This window comes from Oncorhynchus mykiss, chromosome 25, assembly GCF_013265735.2.
Source record: "Oncorhynchus mykiss isolate Arlee chromosome 25, USDA_OmykA_1.1, whole genome shotgun sequence".
In the NCBI taxonomy this organism is placed as follows: Eukaryota; Metazoa; Chordata; class Actinopteri; order Salmoniformes; family Salmonidae; genus Oncorhynchus; species Oncorhynchus mykiss.
The window spans coordinates 153,507-177,754 of record NC_048589.1 but is presented as its reverse complement, the minus strand read 5'-3'; the positions used below and the strand labels follow the sequence as shown (position 1 = coordinate 177,754).

Genomic DNA, 24,248 nt, shown 5'->3' with positions numbered 1-24,248 from the left:
CCTTGCGCGTATTTTTCTCATCGCCTGTCGCCGTCGGAACGTGACTATGATGTGGGAAACCGCGAACTGCTCGCCATCCGCTTAGCCCTAGGCGAATGGCGACAGTGGTTGGAGGGGGCGACCGTTCCTTTTGTCGTTTGGACTGACCATAGGAACCTTGAGTACATCCGTTCTGCCAAACGACTTAATGCGCGTCAGGCGCGCTGGGCGCTGTTTTTCGCTCGTTTCGAGTTCGTGATTTCTTATCGTCCGGGCTCTAAGAACACCAAGCCTGATGCTTTATCTCGTCTCTTCAGTTCTTCAGTAGCCTCCACTGACCCCGAGGGGATTCTCCCTGAGGGGCGTGTTGTCGGGTTGACTGTCTGGGGAATTGAGAGGCAGGTAAAGCAAGCACTCACTCAAACTCCGTCGCCGCGCGCTTGTCCCAGGAACCTTCTTTTCGTTCCCGTTCCTACTCGTCTGGCCGTTCTTCAGTGGGCTCACTCTGCCAAGTTAGCCGGCCACCCTGGCGTTCGGGGTACGCTTGCTTCCATTCGCCAGCGCTTTTGGTGGCCCACCCGGGAGCATGACACGCGTCGCTTCGTGGCTGCTTGTTCGGTCTGCGCGCAGACTAAGTCCGGTAACTCTCCTCCTGCCGGCCGTCTCAGGCCGCTTCCCATTCCCTCTCGACCGTGGTCTCACATCGCCTTAGATTTTGTCACCGGACTGCCTTTGTCAGCGGGGAAGACTGTTATTCTTACGGTTGTCGACAGGTTCTCTAAGGCGGCTCATTTTATTCCCCTTGCTAAGCTTCCTTCTGCTAAAGAGACGGCACAAATCATCATCGAGAATGTTTTCAGAATTCATGGCCTTCCGTCAGACGTCGTTTCGGACAGAGGTCCGCAATTCACGTCTCAATTTTGGAGGGAGTTTTGCCGTTTGATTGGGGCTTCCGTCAGTCTCTCTTCCGGCTTTCACCCCCAGTCTAACGGTCAAGCAGAACGGGCCAATCAGACTATTGGTCGCATCTTACGCAGTCTTTCTTTTCGCAACCCTGCGTCTTGGTCAGAACAGCTCCCCTGGGCAGAATACGCCCACAACTCGCTTCCTTCGTCTGCGACCGGGCTATCTCCTTTTCAGAGTAGCCTCGGGTACCAGCCTCCGCTGTTCTCATCTCAGTTCGCCGAGTCCAGCGTCCCCTCCGCTCAGGCTTTTGTCCAACGTTGCGAGCGCACCTGGAAGAGGGTCAGGTCTGCACTTTGCCGTTATAGGGCGCAGACTGTGAGGGCTGCTAATAAGCGTAGAACTAAGAGTCCTAGATATTGTCGCGGTCAGAGAGTTTGGCTCTCCACTCAGAACCTTCCCCTTAAGACCACTTCTCGCAAGTTGACCCCGCGGTTCATTGGTCCGTTCCGTATTTCTCAGGTCATTAATCCTGTCGCAGTTCGACTTCTTCTTCCGCGATACCTTCGTCGCGTCCACCCGGTCTTCCATGTCTCCTGTATCAAGCCCGTTCTTCGCGCCCCCGCTCGTCTTCCCCCCCCCCCCCCATCCTTGTCGAGGGCGCACCCATCTACAGGGTCCGTAGGATTTTGGACATGCGTCCTCGGGGCCGTGGTCATCAGTACCTAGTAGATTGGGAGGGGTACGGTCCTGAGGAGAGGAGTTGGGTTCCCTCTCGGGACGTGCTGGACCGTGCGCTGATCGATGATTTCCTCCGTTGCCGCCAGGTTTCCTCCTCGAGTGCGCCAGGAGGCGCTCGGTGAGTGGGGGGGTACTGTCAAATACTGTCATGTTGTGTCTTGTTTCTGTCCTTTCCCTTCACCCTGTCTCCCTCTGCTGGTCGTTGTTAGGTTACCTTTTCTCCCCCTCTTTTCCCCAGCTGTGCCTTGTCTCCTCCTAACTACCTCGTCACCCCTTTTCCCACCTGTTCCCTTTTTCCCTCTGATTAGTCCTCTATATCTCTCTCTGTTTCTGCTCCTGTCTTTGTCGGATTCTTGTTTGTGTTGTTCATGCCTGAACCAGACTAACACCATGTGTAACTCTGTGTTGTCTGTTCACATTGCTATGCTTTATCTTGGCCAGGTCGCAGTTGTAAATGAGAACTTGTTCTCAACTAGCCTACCTGGTTAAATAAAGGTGAAATAAATAAAATAAAATAATTAAACGTAGCACACACATCGGCACTCAAACAAACGAATATCCCACATCGCAGGTGGAAAAAGGACACATTAAGTATGATCCCCAATTAGAGGTAATGAATATCACCTGCCTCCAATTGGGAACCATACCCACACAACAACATAGAAATATAATACCTAGAAATCCCTCTAGTGACAATTTCTTCATTTCCTGCGCTAATGTGTTATCTACATACCATGTCGCGTTTCTTTTTCCTTTAGTATGCCTCTATTTCGTAAAAATAAAAAGTTGTGATTAAATCATTCAGAAATTACTCACATTTTTTCAATGTAAAAAAAATAGAACAAACCTAAAACTATTCACGGTAATCAATTAATTTAGACCCAGCGTTTATTTGAAACAGGCATATATTTGCTGAAATGTGTGCTGTTGCCTGGCTAGTTAGAGGGACAGGCGGCTATTTGAGACTGCGTTTACCTGAAGTGTTACGGTATGTACATACGTACGTGTGAAATATAAGTAATATAAGGAAATAGAAGTGGCAAAATACCATAAGAACACTCTTCCAACCTCAACCCATCAGATCCCACAGATGCTGCTCAAACCAGATGAGACATTACTGGGACGTTACCTGGATATTCTCCACCATACGCTTGAGGTGGTTGACCACCTGTGGGATGAGCGTCAGCCAATTGGTGGCAGTGGTGCGCAGCGTGCGCATCCAGGTGGGCTGGGCCTCGGTTGAGGTGGACACCTTGCGGTTGCGCTTCGTCTCCTTCTCGTAGGTCAGGTCATCCTCATTCTCCAGCATTTGCATTTTCAGCATCTTACCCATCATGTCAGTGCCTGAGCAGCCCAACAAGGGGAACCGGAAAGGAGAAGGGAGGGGGGTTAGGGAGGAGACAAGCCCGTGGAAGGAAGAGGAGTAGGAGTGAGGGGAGAAGAAATTAACGATGGACTTGACCAATGCCTTGCATTGTAAAAAAGACAAAGCCTTGCATTCTCATACACATGTTAATAAGGGGTGGTTGTGCTTCAAAATTAGCGGTTACAATAAGTCAAGAAGACATGACAAAAACAAGGACACGGACACAAAGTCAAGAGTAAACAGGAGACCAATATAAAAAGTGAAGGGCTCTGGGAAAATCATAGTAACTCAAAGTGATGAAGTGATGGAGGCATGAAGTCGTACATGAAAAAGGTTTCCAAGGCTCTGTGAGAGAAATCAATGTATTCAAATGGGAAAAGAGGGATGGATGGAGGGATGGATGCATCAATGGCTGGGAGTTGGAACCGGAAGCTAAGCAAGACACGAATTTGAAATGTAGCTGCTGGAGGGTGAGAACACCCCCATTCACATGGCTACAGCTACCACCACACAGGGCTTGTGTTATAACACTGGAACTGATAGGAGGAAAAGGAAAGAGTGAGCCACCAATGCCATTGCATCCAAGTTAACGGGAGCAATGTGAGAATATGTTCTGCATCAATGGTAGTCTTCTATAGGATTTAAAATTAAAATAAGATGTGTTAGAACATATGTAGAGCTATTAGAGAAATGGAGAAACTGGGAGATGAGCTCCTGTAGCTATCCTCGCTGCTGACAAAGGATCCCACAGACAAACCCGGACACGCTCCTTGAGTTCAGCTGCAGACGGGGACAACCAGCAGAACCCAATAGCATACCCTGAGTGGTGAGCAGGACCTTCTCAACGTTGCTAGGCAGGCCCAGCCAGGACGGGTACTGGGTGTCCGGCAGCAGTCCGGAGTTCATGAACTCCTCACGTCTGGAAGAAAAGACACAGAACAGCAGAGTGTCAATGAGACAGTATGGAGGAAGTTAGAAAATCCCCTTCTGAAGGAGATTCCTAAATGTGTTTCCTAAATGTTTGCATTTCAGAAGTTGTACTTCTAAAAAATATAAAGGTGTCCTAATGAATTTCTTTGACATTTACATACGTTTTGCTGAGAAGGATTGGTCACAATATATTGGAAACCATGTTTCATGTTTTTTTTGCATGTACTGTATCAAAAAATGCAGCTTTCAGTTGCCAATGAAATCAAACTAAACTAAATGAACACCACTACCTCCCATCCACCTTGAACTCTGAGTCGAAGCTGCCCGTGGTGAAGATGCGGTCCAGGAAGGTGTTGAGCAGCCGCTGGTCAAACTCATTGTCGATGTGGCCGCTGTAGATGGATTGAGCCATTAGGGTCTTCAGGGTCACCCAGGGGATCTTCTCTGGGGAGATGTTCTGACGGCCCTAGGGTTGTGGAGGAAGAGGAGAATAGAAGGTTACCACCATAGAAATACATACAGTCTGGGCTTTAAAGTGTGATCAATTTGGTCGCATATGCAAAGTTTTATTCTAGGAGCACCATGCGACTAGAAATAAAATCTCCCAGATAATAATTGTTGTAATAAGGCTGTTGTTTCAGAGAGCCCTAGAAAGAAAAGCATCATGGTTGCACCATTCCTACAGCGAAAACAGCCTGCTTCTAGCCCAACCAGGTCATAGGATCTGACCCATATTACCGGCGCGAAATTTGTATCTTCAGGTAGCGGAACGCCGGGACCACATTTTACATTCATAACATAAACCTTGTTGTGGGCCGTTCTAATACTACTCACGCATCGTTACCCAGTTGTTTACTTTGTTCAGTCATGTTACCTAATTGGCTAACTTTCTAACAACCTGGAAACATTACCAGCATAATCAAAAGGGATGGCTTCTTCAGGAGATCAATGATCATAACAATGAATGAATGACAGATCCCTTGCATGTCTTCATCACAAACCTGACTTTTTTAAAGAGAATGTATAATAAACTAATGTCTCCACAACGTTACATATTACACTGAACATAAATATAAATGCAACATGTAAATTGTTGGTCCCATGTCTCATGAGTTGAAATAAAAGATCCCAGAAACTTTCCATATTTCTTACATTTTGTGCACAAATTGGTTTACATACATGTTAGTGAGCATTTCTCATTTGCCAAGATAATCCATCCACTTGACAGGTGTGGCATATCAAGGTGATTAAACAGCACAATCATTACACAGGTGCACCTTGTGCTGAGGACAAAAGGTCAATAAAATGTGCCGTTGTCACACAACAATGACAGATGTCTCAAGTTGAGGGAGCGTGCAATGCTGACTACAAGAATTTCCACCAGAGCTGTTGCCAGAGAATTGAATGTTAATTTCTCTACCATAAGCCGGCCTTACAACCGCAGATCATGTGTAACCATGCCAGCTCAGGACCTCCACATCCGGCTTCTTCCCCTGCGGGATCGTCTGAGACCAGCCACCCGGACAGCTGATGAAACTGTGGGTTTGCACAACCGAAGAATTTGTGCACAAACTGTCAGAAACCATCCCAGGGTCCTCACCAGGGTCACCAGTTTGGCATCGTAAAAGACTTCAATGGCAAATGCTCACCTTTGATGGCCACTAGTACGCTGGAGAAGTGTGCTCTTGAATCACGTTTTGTACCAGACTGATGGCAGACTGTGTGCATGGCATTGTGAGGGTGAGCGATTTGCTGATGTCAACATTGTGAACAGAATGCCCCATAATGGCAGTGGGGTTATGGTATGGGATAGAGGTCGACCGATTAGTCGGAATGGCCGATTAATTAGGTTCGATTTCAAGTTTTCATAACAATCGTAAATCTGTATTTTGGACAACGATTTGGCCGTTTTTTAAATGAATTTTTTATACACCTTTAGGCAAGTCTGTGAATTTATGTTAGATCACCACCAAATTCAAAAACACACACAGCCATTTTTCAAAGCCAAGGATAGAGTCACAAAAGCAGAAATATAGATAAAATGAATTACTAACCTTTGATTATCTCCATCAGATGACACTCATAGGACATCGTGTTATACATGTATTGTGTGTTTTGCTCGATAATATGCATGTATATATATATATATATATATATAGAAAATCTCAGTTTACATTGGCGCGTTAAGTGCAGTAATGTTTTGATTCAAAAACATCTGGTGATTTTGCAGAAATACTCACAATAAACATTGATAAAAGATGCAAGTGTTATTCACAGATTTAAAGATAAACGTATCCTCTGTGCAACCACTGTGTCAGATTTAAAAAAACTTTATTCTATTTCCGTAATCTGAGAATGGCGCTCAGAACCCAAATTAGCCAAAGAAATAGCGACCATTTTGGCATCATCAGAAGCTACAAAAAAACACTATATTCACTTACCTTTGAATATCTTCATCAGAAGGCAGTTCCAGGAATCCCAGTTCGACAATAAATGACTGATTTGTTCCATAAAGTTCCATAAAGCCCATCATTTAGCCACTTGTTGTGTAGTTAACAGCCCAGCATGCAATCCTCCAAAAGCACGAGCAATTTCTCCAGACAAAAACTAAAAAAGTTCCGTTACAGGTCGTAGAAACAAGTCAAATGATGTATGCAATCCATATTTAGGATGTTTTAAACATTAATCAGCAATAAGGTTCCAACCGGAGAATTTCATTGTCTGAAGAAAAGCATTGGAATCGGAGGACACTCTCTCGTGACCGAGGCTTTCTGTCAGACCACTCAGTAGAAGAGCTCTTATGAGCCCATCCTTTATAGTAGAATCATACAACCAGAATCTAAAGACGGTGACATCTTGTGGAAGCCCTGGGAAGTGCATGCACCCCTAAGCTGAACTTCAAATGGCACTGTTTGGAAAATCGAGTTCTCATTTCCTGTTTGGATTTCTTCTCAGGTTTTTGTCTGATTTATGAGTTCTGTTATACTGACATAATTCAAACAGTTTTAGAAACTTCAGAGTGTTTTCTATCCACCAGTAATAATAATATGCATATATTCCCATCTGGGACAGAGTAGGAGGAAGTTTACTCTGGTCACGCTTTTGATCCAAAAGTGAAAATGCTGCCCCCTAGCCCAAACAGGTTTAATCAATACACAGAAGTATATATTTTTAAACCTGCATATTTAGCTAAAGGAAATCCAGGTTAGCAGGCAATATTAACCAGGTGAAATTGTGTCACTTCTCTTGCGTTCATTGCACGCAGAGTCAGGGTATATGCAACAGTTTGGGCCGCCTGGCTCGTTGCGAACTAATTTGCCAGAATTGTATTTTATATTTTTGCTCAGTGTAGTTTATAGGGCACAACATGTGCTTCAAAAGTAGCTCAAATTCAAATAGGCTGTATCTCAATAATTTATTTCAATATCTCAATAATTATATCAATAATTATTATTTCCTGGCGCTCCTACAAAGATAATGCATCCAAGAGGAAATTTCCTGTATTACCAAATCATGAGAGAGCAAACCACACACAAGTCAGAGTTATCATAAAGTCCATCTTTAATTATATGAGCTTCACCATAGCCCTGTGACTCTCAGATCAATTCAGTGTCCATAAATGAATTCTCTGAGTGCTTAACATATTGGCAACTGAGATCCTTTATAGCAAAGACACACATAGCCAGACAGCAGTGGCTCTAAATTATCGTTCAGTTTGGTCTCCTAAACTAAGTTCTTATCTCGTTCTTGGTACCACTTAGAACCAAAAACATTACCTCATCCAATGGCATACATCAAATGCACCCCCTCCTGGACAAGATCACAGAGAGATGTGACTGGCACACAGACATTGTGGAGCCATCTAACTGGTTCCCCATTAACCTTTTGTGACTAGGGGGCAGTATTTTCATTTTTGGAAAAAAAAAACATTCCCGTGGTAAACTGGATATTTTGTCAGGATACGATGCTAGAATATGCATATAATTGACAGCTTAGGATAGAAAACACTCTAAAGTTTCCAAAACTGTAAAAATATTGTCTGTGAGTATAACAGAACTGATGTTGCAGGCGAAAGCCTGAGAAAAATCCAATCCGGAAGTGCCTCTTGTTTTGAAAGCGCTGTGTTCCAATGCATCCCTATTGACCAGTGAATGGGCTATCAACCAGATTACTCTTTCTCCGTATTCCCGAAGGTGTCTACAGCACTGTGACGTAGTTTTACGCATTTATGTTGAATTATACCCGTAAGTGGTCACCTGATGGCTCCCAGGGTGACTCTCACATAAAATACAGAGGTAGCCATTACTCCAATCGGTCCTACTGAAAAACGAATTGTCCCGATGGATATATTATCGAATAGATATTTGAAAAACACCTTGAGGATTGATTATAAACAACGTTTGCCATGTTTCTGTCGATATTATGGAGCTAATTTGGAATATTTTTCGCCGTTTTCGTGACTGCAATTTCCGGGCGATTTATCAGCCTACAAAAATAATATTTTTGGAAAAAAGGAACATTTGCTATCTAACTGGGAGTCAGTCTCGTGAGTGAAAACATCCGAAGCTCATCAAAGGTAAACGATTTAATTTGATTGCTTTTCTGATTTCCGTGACCAAGTTACCTGCTGCTAGGTGGACAAAATGCTATGCTAGGCTATCGATAAACTTACACAAATGCTTGTCTAGCTTTGGCTGTAAAGCATATTTTGTGTCTCAATGTATTTAATTTGTGATTTTCTTTTTTTTTTAAATTTTTTTTTTAATTTGTAACTTTTTCCACATAAGCATGCTTATGAAAATGAATAAAACATATTATTTATAAATGTTACCTAAAGATGTCTGATTCTGCCATGACATTCCCCTCTCAGGGACATGTAATTAATGTTCTGATTCTTTAGAAGGGACATACTCAATATTAAAAAATAAAATTAAAAAATAAAATCCCTTCAATGTCAAATACCTTAGCTTATATGTCAGCTTTCTACCTTCTGAAGCTAAGTTTACAACCTTTATTCTACAAGACAAACTTGCACATGTTTAACCTGTTGCGACGAGCAATCCCGTATGCGGGAGCGTAATTATAGCCTCAAGCTCATTACCATAACACAACGTTAACTATTCATGAAAATCGCAAATGAAATGAAATAAATATATTGGCTCACAAGCTTAGCCTTTTGTTAACAACACTGTCATCTCAGATTTTCAAAAAATGCTTTTCAACCATAGCTACACAAGCATTTGTGTAAGAGTATTGATAGCTAGCATAGCATTAAGCCTAGCATTCAGCAGGCAACATTTTCACAAAAACAAGAAAAGCATTCAAATAAAAATAATTTACCTTTGAAGAACTTCGGATGTTTTCAATGAGGAGACTCTCAGTTAGATAGCAAATGTTCAGTTTTTCCCAAAATATTATTTGTGTAGGAGAAATCGCTCCGTTTTGTTCATCACGTTTGGCTAAAATTCAATCATTACAACGGCAAACTTTTTTTCCAAATTAACTCCATAATATCGACAGAAACATGGCAAACGTTGTTTAGAATCAATCCTCAAGGTGTTTTTCACATATCTATTCGATGATAAATCACTCGTGGCAGTTTGGTTTCTCCTCTGTTCAAAATGGAAAAATGCACGCACCTGGAGATTACGCAATAGTTTCGACGGAGGACACCGAGCGGACACCTGGTAAATGTAGTCTCTTATGGTCAATTTTCCAATGATATGCCTACAAATACGTCACAATGCTGCAAACACCTTGGGGAAACGACAGAAAGTGTAGACTCATTCCTTGAGCATTCACAGCCATAGAAGGAGACATTGGAAGACAGCGCATTCAAAATCTGGCTCACTTCCTGTATGAAATTTCATCTTGGTTTCGCCTGTAGCATTAGTTCTGTGGCACTCACAGACAATATCTTTGCAGTTTTGGAAACGTCAGAGTGTTTTCTTTCCAATTATATGCATAGTCGAGCATCTTTTCGTGACAAAATATCTTGTTTAAAACGGGAACGTTTTTCATCCAAAAATGAAATACTGCCCCCAGAGGTTCAAGAGGTTAATAACACAGAATAATCCATTTGAGGAAAATAAAAACATAGAAATGCTCCCTAAGTTACATGAGAACCAGTATCTAAACATAGGCCTCCTCACAACATATAGCACAGGCATCCCTCTAAGTCTGTAACGGCAGATTTCCTCCTCTTCACTCCGACGGTTCTGGCAGCTCCGGAGTGAAGGGCGATTCTGGCATCGCCTGGCTGACTGACGGCTCTGGCAGATCCTGGCTGACTGACGGCTCTGGCAGATCCTGGTTGACTGGCAGCTCTGGCAGGTCCTGGCTGACTGACGGCTCTGGCAGCTCCTGGCTGACTGGCGGCTCTGGCAGCTCCTGGCTGACTGACCGCTCTGGCAGCTCCTGGCTGACTGACGGCTCAGGACAAACTGGCTGCTCTAGCAGCTCAGGACAGACTGGCGGCTCTAGCAGCTCAGGACAGACTGGCGGCTCTAATAGCTCTGGACAGACGGGAGACTCTAGCAGCTCTGGACAGACGGGAGACTCTAGCAGCTCTGGACAGACGGGAGACTCTAGCAGATCTGGACCGACGGGAGACTCTAGCAGCTCTGGACAGACGGGAGACTCTAGCAGCTCTGGACAGACGGGAGACTCTGGCAGCACTGGAGAGGAGGAAGGCTCTGGCAGCGCTGGACAGGCGGGAGACCCTGTAGGAAGAAGACGGAGAGACAGCCTGGTGCAGGGGGCTGCCACCGGAGGGCTGGTGCGTGGAGGTGGCACTGGATAGACCGTGCAGGCGCACTGGAGCTCTTGAGCACCGAGCCTGCCCAACCTTACCTGGTTGAATGCTCGCCCCTGTAGCCCGACCAGTGCGGCGAGGTTTGGAATAGGCCGCACTGGGCTGTGCTGGCGAACCGTGGACACCATGCGTAAGGCTGGTGCCATTTACGCCGGCCCAAGGAGACGCACTGGAGACCAGATGCGTAGAGCCGGCTTCATGGCACCTGGCTCGATGCCCACTTTAGCCCGGCCGATACGAGGAGCTGGAATGTACCGCACCGGGCTATGCACCCGCACTGTGGACACCATGCACTCCACAGAATAACACGGTGCCTGCCCGGTCCCTCTCGCTCTCCGGTAAGCACGGGAAGTTGGTGCAGGTCTCCTACCTGGGTTCGCCACACTCCCTGTGTACACTCCCCGTGTGCCACCCCCCAAGACATTTTTGGGGCTGCTTCTCGGGCTTCCATTCGCCGGGTCCCCTCTCACACTGCTCCAGAGAATCCCAGGTGGGCACTCTCCCTGGGTCGACCGCCCACCTGTCTATCTCCTCCCAAGTAGTGACACAGTCCAGATCTCGCTCCCATGTCCAGAAATCCTGACATCGCTGCTAATGCTGCCCATTACCACACCTCTTGGTCCTTTTGTGGTGGGTGTATCTGTAACGGCAGATTTGTGTAGCAGGGATCGGATCAAGATGCGGCGTGGTAAGTGTTCATGACAAATTTTAATAAGAAAAGCCTGAACACTATGAAATACAAAACAATAAACGATAACATGAAATAAACCAAACCGAAACAGTACCGTGTGGTGACAAACACAGACACGGAAACAAACACCCACAAACCAACAGTGAAACCCAGGCTACCTAAGTATGATTCTCAATCAGAGACAACTAACGACAACTGCCTCTGATTGAGAACCATACTAGGCCGAAACAAAAACCAAACATAGAAACACAAAACATAGACTGCCCACCCCAACTCATGCCCTGACCATACTAAATAAAGACAAAACAAAGGAAAATAAAGGTCAGAACGTCACAAATTCCTTATGCTCAGGAATAGAGAATAGGTCAGGGAAATCATTCATATTCCAAATCATAATTAACAACCTAACTATTTATCCAACCAAAATTTAGAATGACATTCCTCAGTGATTCAAATTGGTCTTATCACTCAAAGTAAAAACCTCAATGTAACACACATCAATATTAGCAGATTTTAAATTCATTCAGTACAATTATCCCATAATTCTACCATTAACTTTTTAAATCATGATTGTAATACAGATCAGTATCTCAATGCATTCTTAACCTAAATGACTCTAATTTACATGGTGTAGACCTCTGCAATCAACCTGATACCACAAAAGTCTAAAACAATTTTATTGGCACAGTTGACATTCACTGAGGAATGTCATTCTAAATTTTGGTTGGATAAATAGTTGGGTTGTTAATTATGATTTGGAATATGAATGATTTCCCTGACCTATTCTCTATTCCTGAGCATAAGGAATTTGTGACGTTCTGACCTTTATTTTCCTTTGTTTTGTCTTTATTTAGTATGGTCAGGGCATGAGTTGGGGTGGGCAGTCTATGTTTTGTGTTTCTATGTTTGGTTTTTGTTTCGGCCTAGTATGGTTCTCAATCAGAGGCAGTTGTCGTTAGTTGTCTCTGATTGAGAATCATACTTAGGTAGGCACTGATTCTTCTGGCGTCTTTTTCATTCTTCTTCAGATAGCTTTACAGTTCAAAGTGGATGGCCCATGATAATGTCCCAATTTCAATGTCTCATCTTTACCACTCATTATGTCTTGTTAATTCGTCAACCAATATACCAGCATCATAAGAAAAGGCTAGAACAGATCTCTCTCCATGATCACTCCATGTGGACTGTCCTCTCACACTCCAAAGTGAAACATGAAAGAAAAGCAGTTGATAGCTTAGATCTGATACTGTACACCAATTTCTGGCTTGGTTCCTTTCTCTCGGTAGAAGTGGTTCGGAAGGCCTTCTTCAATGCCTTTGTCAATCTTCTTCAGCCAGTTAGAGGGGGTTTTGAGGTACACACACTATTCGGTCCAATTATCTCTTCCATGCATTAAAGTCTGATGTCACTTTTCATGATAACCTCGGAAGAACAGATCAGAACAACAGTTTAGTTCAGTTCATTAACTACATGATAAATTATTACTTTTACTAATTTTTCTTAATACACATATCGAAACATATTTCAAAGAGAATAACACATTCTATTGAAACTATTCTTTAAAATTGGCTTATACTCTCCATCTCACTGTCAACTCCATCGTAGAGCCAAGGATCAAGAATTTAGACCTATACCCCTCTGGAATAGAACAAAACAAACAAACACAACATTACAATACACTCAACAATACAATATACACTCCTTCACATATCACTCAAGGTGTATAACTTTAATTCAAAACCTCAAAAACGGAATCCTCCCCCATTTTTTACACATACAGTGGGGCAAACGAGTATTTAGTCAGCCACCAATTGTGCAAGTTCTTCCACTTAAAAAGATGAGAGGCCTGTAATTTTCATCATAGGTACACTTCAACTATGACAGAAAAAATGAGAAAATCACATTGTAGGATTTTTAATGAATTTATTTGCAAATTATGGTGGAAAATAAGTATTTGGTCACCTACAAACAAGCAAGATTTCTGGCTCTCACAGACCTGTAACTTACTTCTTCTTTAAGCGGCTCCTCTGTCCTGCACCTGTATTAATGGCACCTGTTTGAACTTGTTATCAGTATAAATGACACCTGTCCACAACCTCAAACAGTCACACTCCAAACTCCACTATGGCCAAGACCAAAGAGCTGTCAAAGGACACCAGAAACAAAATTGTAGACCTGCACCAGGCTGGGAAGACTGAATCTGCAATAGGTAAACAGCTTGGTTTGAAGAAATCAACTGTGGGAGCAATTATTAGGAAATGGAAGACATACAAGACCACTGATAATCTCCCTCAATCTGGGGCTCCATGCAAGATCTCACCCCGTGGGGTCAAAATGATCACAAAAACGGTGAGCAAAAATCCCAGAACCACACGGGGGGACCTAGTGAATGACCTGCAGAGAGCTGGGACCAAAGTAAAAGCCTTACCATCAGCAAGGGCATTGAAGATGAAACGTGGCTGGGTCTTTCAGCATGACAATGATCCCAAACACACCGCCCGAGCAATGAAGGAGTGGCTTCGTAAGAAGCATTTCAAGGTCCTGGAGTGGCCTAGCCAGTCTCCAGATCTCAACCCCATAGAAAATCTTTGGAGGGAGTTGAAAGTCCGTGTTGCCCAGCAAAAGCCCCAAAACATCACTGCTCTAGAGGAGATCTGCATGGAGGAATGGGCCAAAATATCAGCAACAGTGTGTGAAAACCTTGTGAAGACTCACAGAAAACATTTGACCTCTGTCATTGCCTGTTGGCAATGACAGAGGTCAAAGGGTATATAACAAAGTATTGAGAAACTTTTGTTATTGACCAAATACTTATTTTCCACCATAATTTGCAAATAAATTCAATAAAAATCCTACAATGTGATTTTCTGGATTTTTTTTTCTCATTTTGTCTGTCATAGTTGAAGTGTACCTATGATGAAAATTACAGGCCTCTCTCATCTTTTTAAGTGGGAGAACTTGCACAATTGGTGGCTGACTAAATACTTTTTTGTCCCACTGTATCTCTCTATGAGAGTAATGTAAAAAACAAAACTAGTACTGAAAAAACAAAAACTAAAAACATTTCTTCTAACCTAATCAAATTAAAATCACTAAACTGAAAAAACTCCACAAAGAAAAATTATTCAACCCATGTGGTCATAGGAAAATAGACTTAAAGCAGCATACCCTTAGTTAAAAGCAATGCCCTCTCCTTCTTCACAGTGGTCCAAATTACAAATATGGCTAAGAACTATAAACTCAAACATATTTACAAATTACACAAATTGTCTTGAAAGCAGTATTACAAATGACCATAAATACATTATCCAAATGGCTTTCCAATGCGGGTGATCAAGCCACAACGGAAGGTCATCAGAGGTCACAGGTCATACAAAACCTTCAAAGAAGTGATTTTTACTATATTAGACAAATTATAAAAATAGACAATAATTTCCTACTTGCTTGTATCCCAGGTTCCCAGAACATTCCTTTATCAAAAGAATTAACGTGTGTAATTACAACTCAGAAAATAAAAACTCATTAAAATTCCATGTGCGTTTAAAAATACCAACAAATAGTCATAACAAATGTTTTGTGTGTGTGTATTTGCAAACCTTAAGGTAAAAACAAAAACTTCCAGGCCCTTATCAATTTGGTAATTTATGGCCTCAATCTCACTCACTCTCCCCAAGATTATAGTCCCAGGAAACATTTCAAAGAGAGACAATGAAACACCCCATTTTCCCAGAAAGACACAAAACACTTTGTTAGTATTCATTACAATACATCGATTCAGAGACTCAAAAGTTAACTATAAACCAAACCTAATGATAATTCCACTGTACCTCAAATCATTAATCATACATTTTAATCAACATCAAAGTATATGTATGCTTAATTGAACATGCTACCCTTAGATACAATTATCCTGATTTCATTACTATCTAAATGTAATACTTTTTCCTCTGTCGCAAATGTAGTACATTTCTCAGCATTAGAAATCAGTAATTTAATCCCAGGCATTTAAAAAAAAAATGTAAACGTGTTCTCCCATGGCTCCTTCAACTCCCCTCCGTCCTGGAAGAAAGAATCCTACACAAACACATCAGAATACAATATTTAATTAAGTTAAATCAACATCTCTCAATCAAAATTGTACTGCCAGAAGTACAGAAAAGAGTGTACCTGAACAACGGTCAAAACAATTTGAGTAATGTTATTGTATATCCAACGTAATGACGCAGTTTTACGTTATTCCACAACAATCTACCTGCCTCTAGCAACTTACCCAGAAAATTAGTAGCCAACACAGCAACTAACTCTCTTTCTATCCTATTCCTTTTTTCCCAGTGGGCAAAAATATATAACCCCTCTCATTTCAACATTTTTCCTTAACTCTTATCGTAAGATTAAAACCAAACTTTATAACTTCCTCTTCTCTTTGCTCTTCACACTTATGAAATGTCCAAGACTTTAAAAAATAACACACACAGCGCCAAAATTATAACATGTGTCAGTCAATCTATAAGAATGAAAAACATTTTGGAAATCACTTTCTATTGCCATTATCTCGCCGCCATGGTTTAGAATTTCTTTAATTTAAATAACTGGCTCCTCTATTGATACAGTAATTTAAATTAGACTCAATTCTCAATACATTATTCCAGCAGATAATTTAGTGAACAGACATCGTCTTGCATCAAAATTCGCTTCGTTATTATTTTAAGTTGAATGAATTAGTCTATCAATTTAACCTAAACAAGCTATTAAAACGTTCAGTTTATATCTTATACAAACACTAGCGACCATAACTTTCCAGGCAAAACATACAAATAGTTTAACTACAATCAAAATCCCAGATTTTAGTTAGCGCATTGGCTGGGAACCAAACTCGGGACTCCAGCTTGGAAGGCAGCTATGCTCACCGCTATACCACCAACACTATGTAAATGACTAAGATTCTCCGCAAAGAAACCCACTTTACAATTAAAATCAAGACACGTCACTATAGGCAATTCCCAGGAAAATAATGGCCCTGGTTTAGATTAGCAATCAAAGAATAAAATCGACATTTATTGACTAGGAAACAGATCTTGCGCCTTTTAATAAAAGTGGATTATGTTTACTTATGCAACGTATTTCAATTACTTTACTACATCACGCAATTATAATTAGTTTGATGGAAAACCTTAAGCTTTGTACGACATTATAAATTACATCGAGATTCCCTCAAATTCACTCTAACTTTATGGAAAACTGTTTATTCTATAAATCCCGCAACTTCTCTCATACTGGGAAGAAAAAATATAACATTATCAGACCTTAAGGGCAGTTTTATTTCAAATGTTGTACCCAGACGGAGATAATCCAATATGCGTTTTATAGTTACATCGTTAGGGTAAGATAACCAAAAGTGAACACACTCTAATCAGTTTCTAGAGCTCAATTTCCCAGATTTTGTAGACTAGTTTAATAGTGCTTAAACCCTCATCTTTATCAAATTCTTTAATTATAGATACCAACTCAAAACCTACCCACGTCTACGAATGGGTGGTTTAAATTGTATCTAATTATATTCTCAGCATTACTTTATCAAATCTCTAGTAATTGATTATACACACATACAATTTATCATAATTTCAAATATTCACAGAATCCATATAAAACGTAAGAAAACTTAGGTACTCACACAGAACTTTAAGGATCACCCACACAGGATTGGTCAGTTGTTCACAGAGAACATCAGAACATACTTGAAAGGTACACACAGAGTCAACCTACCCCGCTCACACAGAGCGACAAATATTACCTAGTGATCCCGTAACAAAATACTCACACAGAGTAACCCAGGGCATACCTGGCTAGCACATTTACAATAATTGGAATTCACCACTTCTGAGGGTCACTTAGATAATCACAGACACACAGAATGTGGTCCTTCTTCCAATAGGGCTTCACCAAGTACCATGTTTCACACAGAACACACAGTCCCCTTGGCCCCTCACCCCCACAGACCGCACCAATCCCCACTGTGATCAATTCAGTGTCAGGACAGCTCTAAGTCACCCGTAACCGGACAGTGGCAGAGTATATTTGAGTCCACAAACTCTCAGATTACTCTCCTCTGACTCGGCCCTGCTTACGCCGCCAAGGTGCCCTCCTTACACAGGAATTCACGCTCAGAGTATATGTAACAGAGGCATATTTTAAAAAACTCGACTTCAAATGTGTGTGGTTCGCTCACCTCCGTTTAAAAAATAAAATTATGTTCGAAATGTGGTATCCACTCGGCTCGCTTCCTCTCAGATCAAAGGTTGGTCCATCTGCTTCGTTCCTGAAGTGTGGTTTCCCTAAGATCCCAAGTTTGAGGGATCCCTCGTGCAGGATTTATTTACCTAGATTGTCAGGAATGGTCACCGAGTGAAGATTCACATCCCTTCCTCGTCGCCAAATGTCGTGGAAATTTCCTGTATTACCAAATCATGAGAGAGCAAACCACACACAAGTCAGAGTTATCATGAAGTCCATCTTTAATTATATGTGCTTCACCATAGCCCTGTGACATTACCTCATCCAATGGCATATATCAAATGTGATCCTGGACAAGATCACAGAGAGACGTGACTGGCACACAGACATTGTGGAGCCACCTAACTGGTTCCCCATTAATCACACCGTCCCCTCACATGGTTTAGGAATAGTTTACAGACACATTCACAGATAAGACTAACCAGACCTCTCCCCTCTCTGGGCCCAAGTAACTTTTTCCACATGAGCATGCTTATGAAAATGAATAAAACATCTTATTTATAAATCTTACCTAAAGAATTCTGATTCTGCCACGACACCTCTCACCATTAGCAATAACAGGGGAGTTTAGCATTTCTGAGGGGGGTATGCTAGACACACAACTTTCTCACTTATAAGTATTCACGATTAATTTAGGATTATCTGTAATCATGGTAGCATCCACATTAATGTTTAGAAACATTCTATTATTTACAATAAAATGTACTCAAATGACAATACATAATTTACCATTCATTTCTATTGGGCACAAAATAATCTGAAACACAACCAAAACAAACTGCAAATGCATCCAACAAGTTTGTGGAGTCATTTTTGTTGTTGTTGTTGTTACCATTTAAGGCCAGGTACCACAGCCTAATAGAGTATTATTATTTTCCCTAGATTGCAGGAAATGGCAGTTACAGGTGTTCAAAAAAAAACTTGAGTCCAAAGGCACTCCCTTGTTAGAAAGTCCTGGATCGAACCCTGAACACAAATTAATTTGGGCAAATACTTTTGGGTTCCCTAAAATGGGGGGACTATGAACAAAACAATGCTGTAATTTCTAAATGGTTCACCCGATATGGATAAAAATACCCTCAAATGAAAGCTTGACAGTCTGCACTTTTACCCCAGTCATTGTATCATTTCATTTTGGACAGCACTGCATATATGTTCTAATTCTATGGTCACTGCACTCTAGGTACACATTTTTTGTTTTTATTTTGTGACCAACAACTTCATTCCCATTTGCAAGAATGTATAAATTGTGTGTGAATTGCATCATCAAAAGTCAGATCCGTATAGGAGTTTCCAATCACATAGAATCATGTTCGTGATGGATTCATCATCTAATACAGAGAATTGCTGCAAACAGAAAGTCTCCTGAGTAGGGCAACTCTCTAAGGCAGTGCATTGCAGTGCTAGGGCTATCACTACAGACCCTGGTTCCATTTCCGTTCGGCCCAATGTCGTCCGAGCTAGGGTAGGGTTTGGCTGGCCTAAGCCGCCATTGTAAATATTAATGTATACTTAACCGACTTGCCTAGTTAAATAAAAGATTTCTGTATTTTTTTTTTTTTTATGTACGTAAGAGACAACAGTGTGGGCGTATTTTATGTGTGTCTATTTTGCGTGTGTGACTGACCTTAGCGGTGTCATCCAGCAGGTGTCCACGGTGTTGCAGGCCGAGCGCAGGTCCGACTCTACGAACTCGTACTTCTTGGACCAGTCCAGCGGTTCGTAACGCAGCCGCTCCTGGATGACGGCGTGGAACCAGGCCAGTAGGAAGTAGAGGCGGGCACGCTCATTGGGAGCCTGAAGAGGTGGTGAGGAAAAGGTTGGTTTAGTAATTCAAAAGGGTCAAAAGAAAACATTCAGTCAAGTTTAGAGGAAGGAGTGTGTGTAAGTGAGAGACCAACACGGAGGTAGAGTGACAGGAGAGATCAGAAAGCTAGAAGGAGAGAATGAGAGAGAGGCAGAGGAAGGCACAGTGAGAGAAAGCCAGAGAGAATCAGTATTCATATGGTTGTGTCACCTTGCACATGTGAGACACAGGGATGCTGTTGAAGGTCCTCAGAATATTGGCCTGACACTGGGAGGAGGCTCAAATACAAAGATACGTACAGCACGTAGCAGGTTCACTGGCACCTGAGATGAATGAGCGAGAGAAAACCCATTTAGATAGTCTAGATAAGTCAGCCACAGTGAGGTAAACAAGCTCAAGGTAAACAAACCAGAATGCTAAGTTATACCTCCTGTAGACATTTGTAATTTAAGTTTTCAATATCTTTAATCTACAACAGAATGAGCTTGAATGTTCAAAATCAGTCACTAGTTTATAGGGGCTCCTGAGTGCCACAGCGGTCTAAGGCACTGCATCTCAGTGCAAGAGGCATCACTACAGTCCCTGGTTCACATCTGGCGGTGATTGGGAGTCCAATAGGACAGCACACAATTGGTTTGGCAAGCATTGTAAATAAGAATTTGGTCTGAACTAACTTGCCTAGTTACATAAAGGACCAAATACACACACATTGAAAAGTTTGGGGTAGCTGGAAATGGCTGCTTTTTAATGGAGTATCTACAGTTGTGGCCAATTTTTTAGAGATTGACACAAATATTAATATCCACCAAGTTTGCTGCTTCAGTGTCTTTATATATTGTTGTCAGATGTTACTAAGGAATACTGAAGTATAATTACAAGCATTTCATAAGTGTCAAAGGCTTTTATTGACAATTACATGAAGTTGATGCAAAGAGTCAATATTTGCCCATATTTGGTATTTTTCAAGACCTCTGAAATCCGCCCTGGCATGCTGTCAATTAACTTCTGGGCCACACTGATGGCAGCCCATTCTTGCATAATCAATGCTTGGAGTTTGTCAGAATTTGTGGGCTTTTGTTTGTCCACCCACCTCTTGAGGTTTGACCACAAGTTCTCAATGGGATTAGGTCTGGGGAGTTTCCTGCCCATGGACCCAAAATATCAATGATTTGTCCCCTGGGCCACTTAGTTATCACTTTTACCTTATGTCAAGGTGCTCCATCATGCTGGAAAAGGTATTGTTTGTCACCAAACTGTTCCTGGATGGTTGGGAGAAGTTGCTCTCGGAGGATGTGTTGGAACTATTCTTTATTCAAGGCTGTGTTCTTAGGCAAAAAAAATCCCTTGGCTAAGAAGCAACCCCACACTTGAATGGTCTCAGGATGCTTTACTGTTGGCATGACACAAGACTGGTATTAGCGCTCAACTTGTCTTCTTCGTACAAGCTTTTTCCAGATGTCCCAAACAATTGGAAAGGGGATTCAGAGAAAATGACTTTACCCCAGTCCTCAGCAGTCCAATCCCTGTACCTTTTGCAGAATATCAGTCTGTCCCTGATGTTTCCCCTGGAGAGAAGTGGCTTCTTTGCTGCCCTTCTTGACACCAGGCCATCCTCCAAAAGTCTTCACCTCACTGTGCATGCAGATGCACTCACACCTGCCTGCTGCCATTCCTGAGCAAGCTCTGTACTGGTGGTGCCTTGATCCCGCAGCTGAATCAACTTTAGGAAACGGTCCTGGTGCTTGCTGGACTTTCTTAGGCCCCCTGAAGCCTTCTTCCCAACAATTTAACCGCTCTATTTGAATTTCCGATAAATGGTTGATTTAGGTGCAATCTTACTGGTAGCAATATCCTTGCCTGTGAAGCCCTTTTTGTGCAAAGCAAAGATGACGACACGTGTTTCCTTACAGGTAACCATGGCTGACAGAGGAAGAACAATGATTCCAAGCACCACCCTCCCTTTGCAGCTTCCAGTCTGTTATTCGAACTCAATCAGCATGACAGAGTGTTCTCCAGCCTTGTCCACGTCAACACTCACACCTGTGTTAATGAGAGAATCACTGACATGTCAGCTGGACCTTTTGTGGCAGGGCTGAAATGCAGTTGAAAGAGGGACTTTGCAATTAATTGCAATTCATCTGATCACTCTTCATAACATTCTGGAGTATATTCAAAATGCCATCATACAAACTGAGGCAGCAGACTTTGTGAAAATTAATATTTGTGTCATTTTCAAAACTTTTGGCCACGACTGTACATAGGCGTACAGAGGACCATTATCAGCAACCATCACTCCTGTGTTCTAATGGCACGTTGTGTTATTAACTAATCCAAGTTTATAATTTTAAAAGGCTAATTGATCATTAGAAAACCCTTTTGCAATTATGTTAGCAAAGCTGAAAACTGTTGTTCTGATTAAAGAGGCAATAAAACTGGCCTTCTTTAGACTAGTTGAGTATCTGGAGCATCAGCATTTGTTTGTTCGATTACAGGTTCAAAATGGCCATAAACAAAGAACTTTCTTCTGAAACTCATCGGTCTATTCTTGTTCTGAGAAATGAAGGCTATTCCATGCGAGACATTGCCAAGAAACTGAAGATCTCGTACAACGCTGTGTTCAACGCTCCCTTCACAGAACAGCGCAAACTGGTTCTAACCAGAATAGAAAGAGTGGGAGACCCCGGTGCACAACTGAGCAAGAGGACAATTACATTTGAGTGTCTAGTTGGAGAAACAGATGCCTCACAAGTCTTCAACTGGCAGCTTCATTAAATAGTACCTGCAAAACACCCGTCTCAAAGTCAACAGTGAAGAGGCGACTCCGGGATGCTGGCCTTCTAGACAGAGTTCCTCTGTCCGGTGTCTGTGTTCTCTTGCCCATCTTAATCTTTTATTTTTATTAGCCAGTCTGAGATATGGCTTTTTCTTTGCAACTCTGCCTAGAAGACCAGTATCCCGGAGTCTCCTTTTCACTGTTGACGTTTAGAGCCAGTTTGCGCTGTTCTGTGAAGGGAGTAGTATACAGCGTTTTACGAGAATAGACTGACGAGTTTCAGAAGAAAGTTCTTTGTTTCTGGCCATATGCCTATGTAGATATTTACAACATTATGTTCAATAAGATATTATTTTAAATGGAGAAAAAGTGCGTTTCTTTCAAAAACAAGGACATTTCTAAGTGACCCCAAACTTTTGAACGGTAGTGTATTTTGATAAAATATTTTTTTGTTTAAAGATAATGATTAAATACTTCTACCCTGAAACCTAACTATTAGAGATTATAGTTTATGTAGCATGTATAAGGAATAATTAAAGTGTTAAACTTAAGTCCAACTAGGCTCAGAAGAGACCTGTAAGGGAGAGAAATGTGTGTGCCTAAGAAAATACTGAGAACAATTAAACTGTGTTTGACTCGACCTGGCTAGAACTCTGAGAAACTTATGATAGGACAGGGAGTACTTCTCAAGGTTTCCCTAATCTCGGGGAACGGAACCGTCAGCTGGGTAGTGATACACAGTGGTGAGAACTATGGAGAAGGATGCAACTCACCTACTGTTTGTGTGTATGATTGTGCGTAGGATACCTACTGTTTGTGTGAAAGTATGTGCGTAAGTAAGGAGCGAGGTATAAAATGGATGTCTTTGTATAATGGACTTCGGAGTGCTTTCGTGAATATTTTTTTTGTTGACAATTATAAGCTGGGAAATCTGTCCATTTCATTTAAACCAGAACCTTACAAACTCTGGGTTGCAGACTGAGTAGATTAATTGTAGTTTATGAACATTGATAACGGAATTCTCATAACAATTTGGTCCTTTGAGCCGGATTCCAATACCTGTCCCTGTCGTCCAAAGGTAACACGCCAAAAACCGTGCACGGGCAGGTCGTTGACCCGTTAATTCCATAACAGGCCGGTATATATCTAAGGTCGACAGAGACAGTGACGGAATCCAAAAAACATTGCTTTTCCCAGCCTACAAGACGAAGGTCAGTAAATCTTTATTCACAAATTTGGGGGAATATTTTAAGACATCTTGGACTTGATATTCTAAACACCTAGAATTAATCAAGGATAGGAACTTAGTTATTCTAAACAGATTCACCGTGATGGTTTAATACTTTGTGTATTAACGAAATCAATCAGGTCCGCGAAGACCTGAGGTACATGTGAACTACCATAAATAAAAATAGCTTAATAATTGAGGTCTGTGAGAAAAGGCCGAGAGGTTATTAAGAAGGGATATAAAGTAGGTGCTGTGAGATAGGACGGTGATTTGGTGCAAATAGGATAACTTAAATTATGAATTAACATGTGGTAAATTAACCATAGATCCGATTCAAAAGACATGCCTAAATAAAGTCCTAAATTGAGGAGAGGATATAAAATAGGTTTTGTGAGATAGGACTATGCGAATAAAATTGTATGCGAACAAAATAACTCAAATGGTCAATTAACAAGAGTGAATTAACCATAGATCCGATTCAAAAGACAATACTGAAATAAAGTCCAAAAAGGAGGAGAGGTGAGAGATTTGAATTAAACGAAACGAGGTAAACTAATCATACATCCAAATTTCTAGTCATAATAACTACAAGGTTTTAACTAATAATGGGAGGTAAATCCTCAAAGGAGGTCCCGGAATTAACCGGGGATGAGAGGTAAATCTAATGCCCAAAATGGAGAAAGAAGTATGAATTTGAGAAACGTCTAGATGTAGAAAAATGAGAA

The 24,248-nt window shown here is 41.8% G+C and overlaps 1 non-coding gene and 1 pseudogene across 1 annotated transcript; both read right to left on the bottom strand.

Moving 5' to 3' along the window:
* The window catches only part of LOC110504167, a 39,775-nt pseudogene that overhangs the window by 7,525 nt on the left and 8,002 nt on the right, over positions 1–24,248 (bottom strand).
* LOC118944383 lies at positions 18,979–19,051 on the bottom strand. The gene has a single exon (XR_005039609.1). It is a non-coding gene; the product is annotated as a small nucleolar RNA SNORD50 (small nucleolar RNA).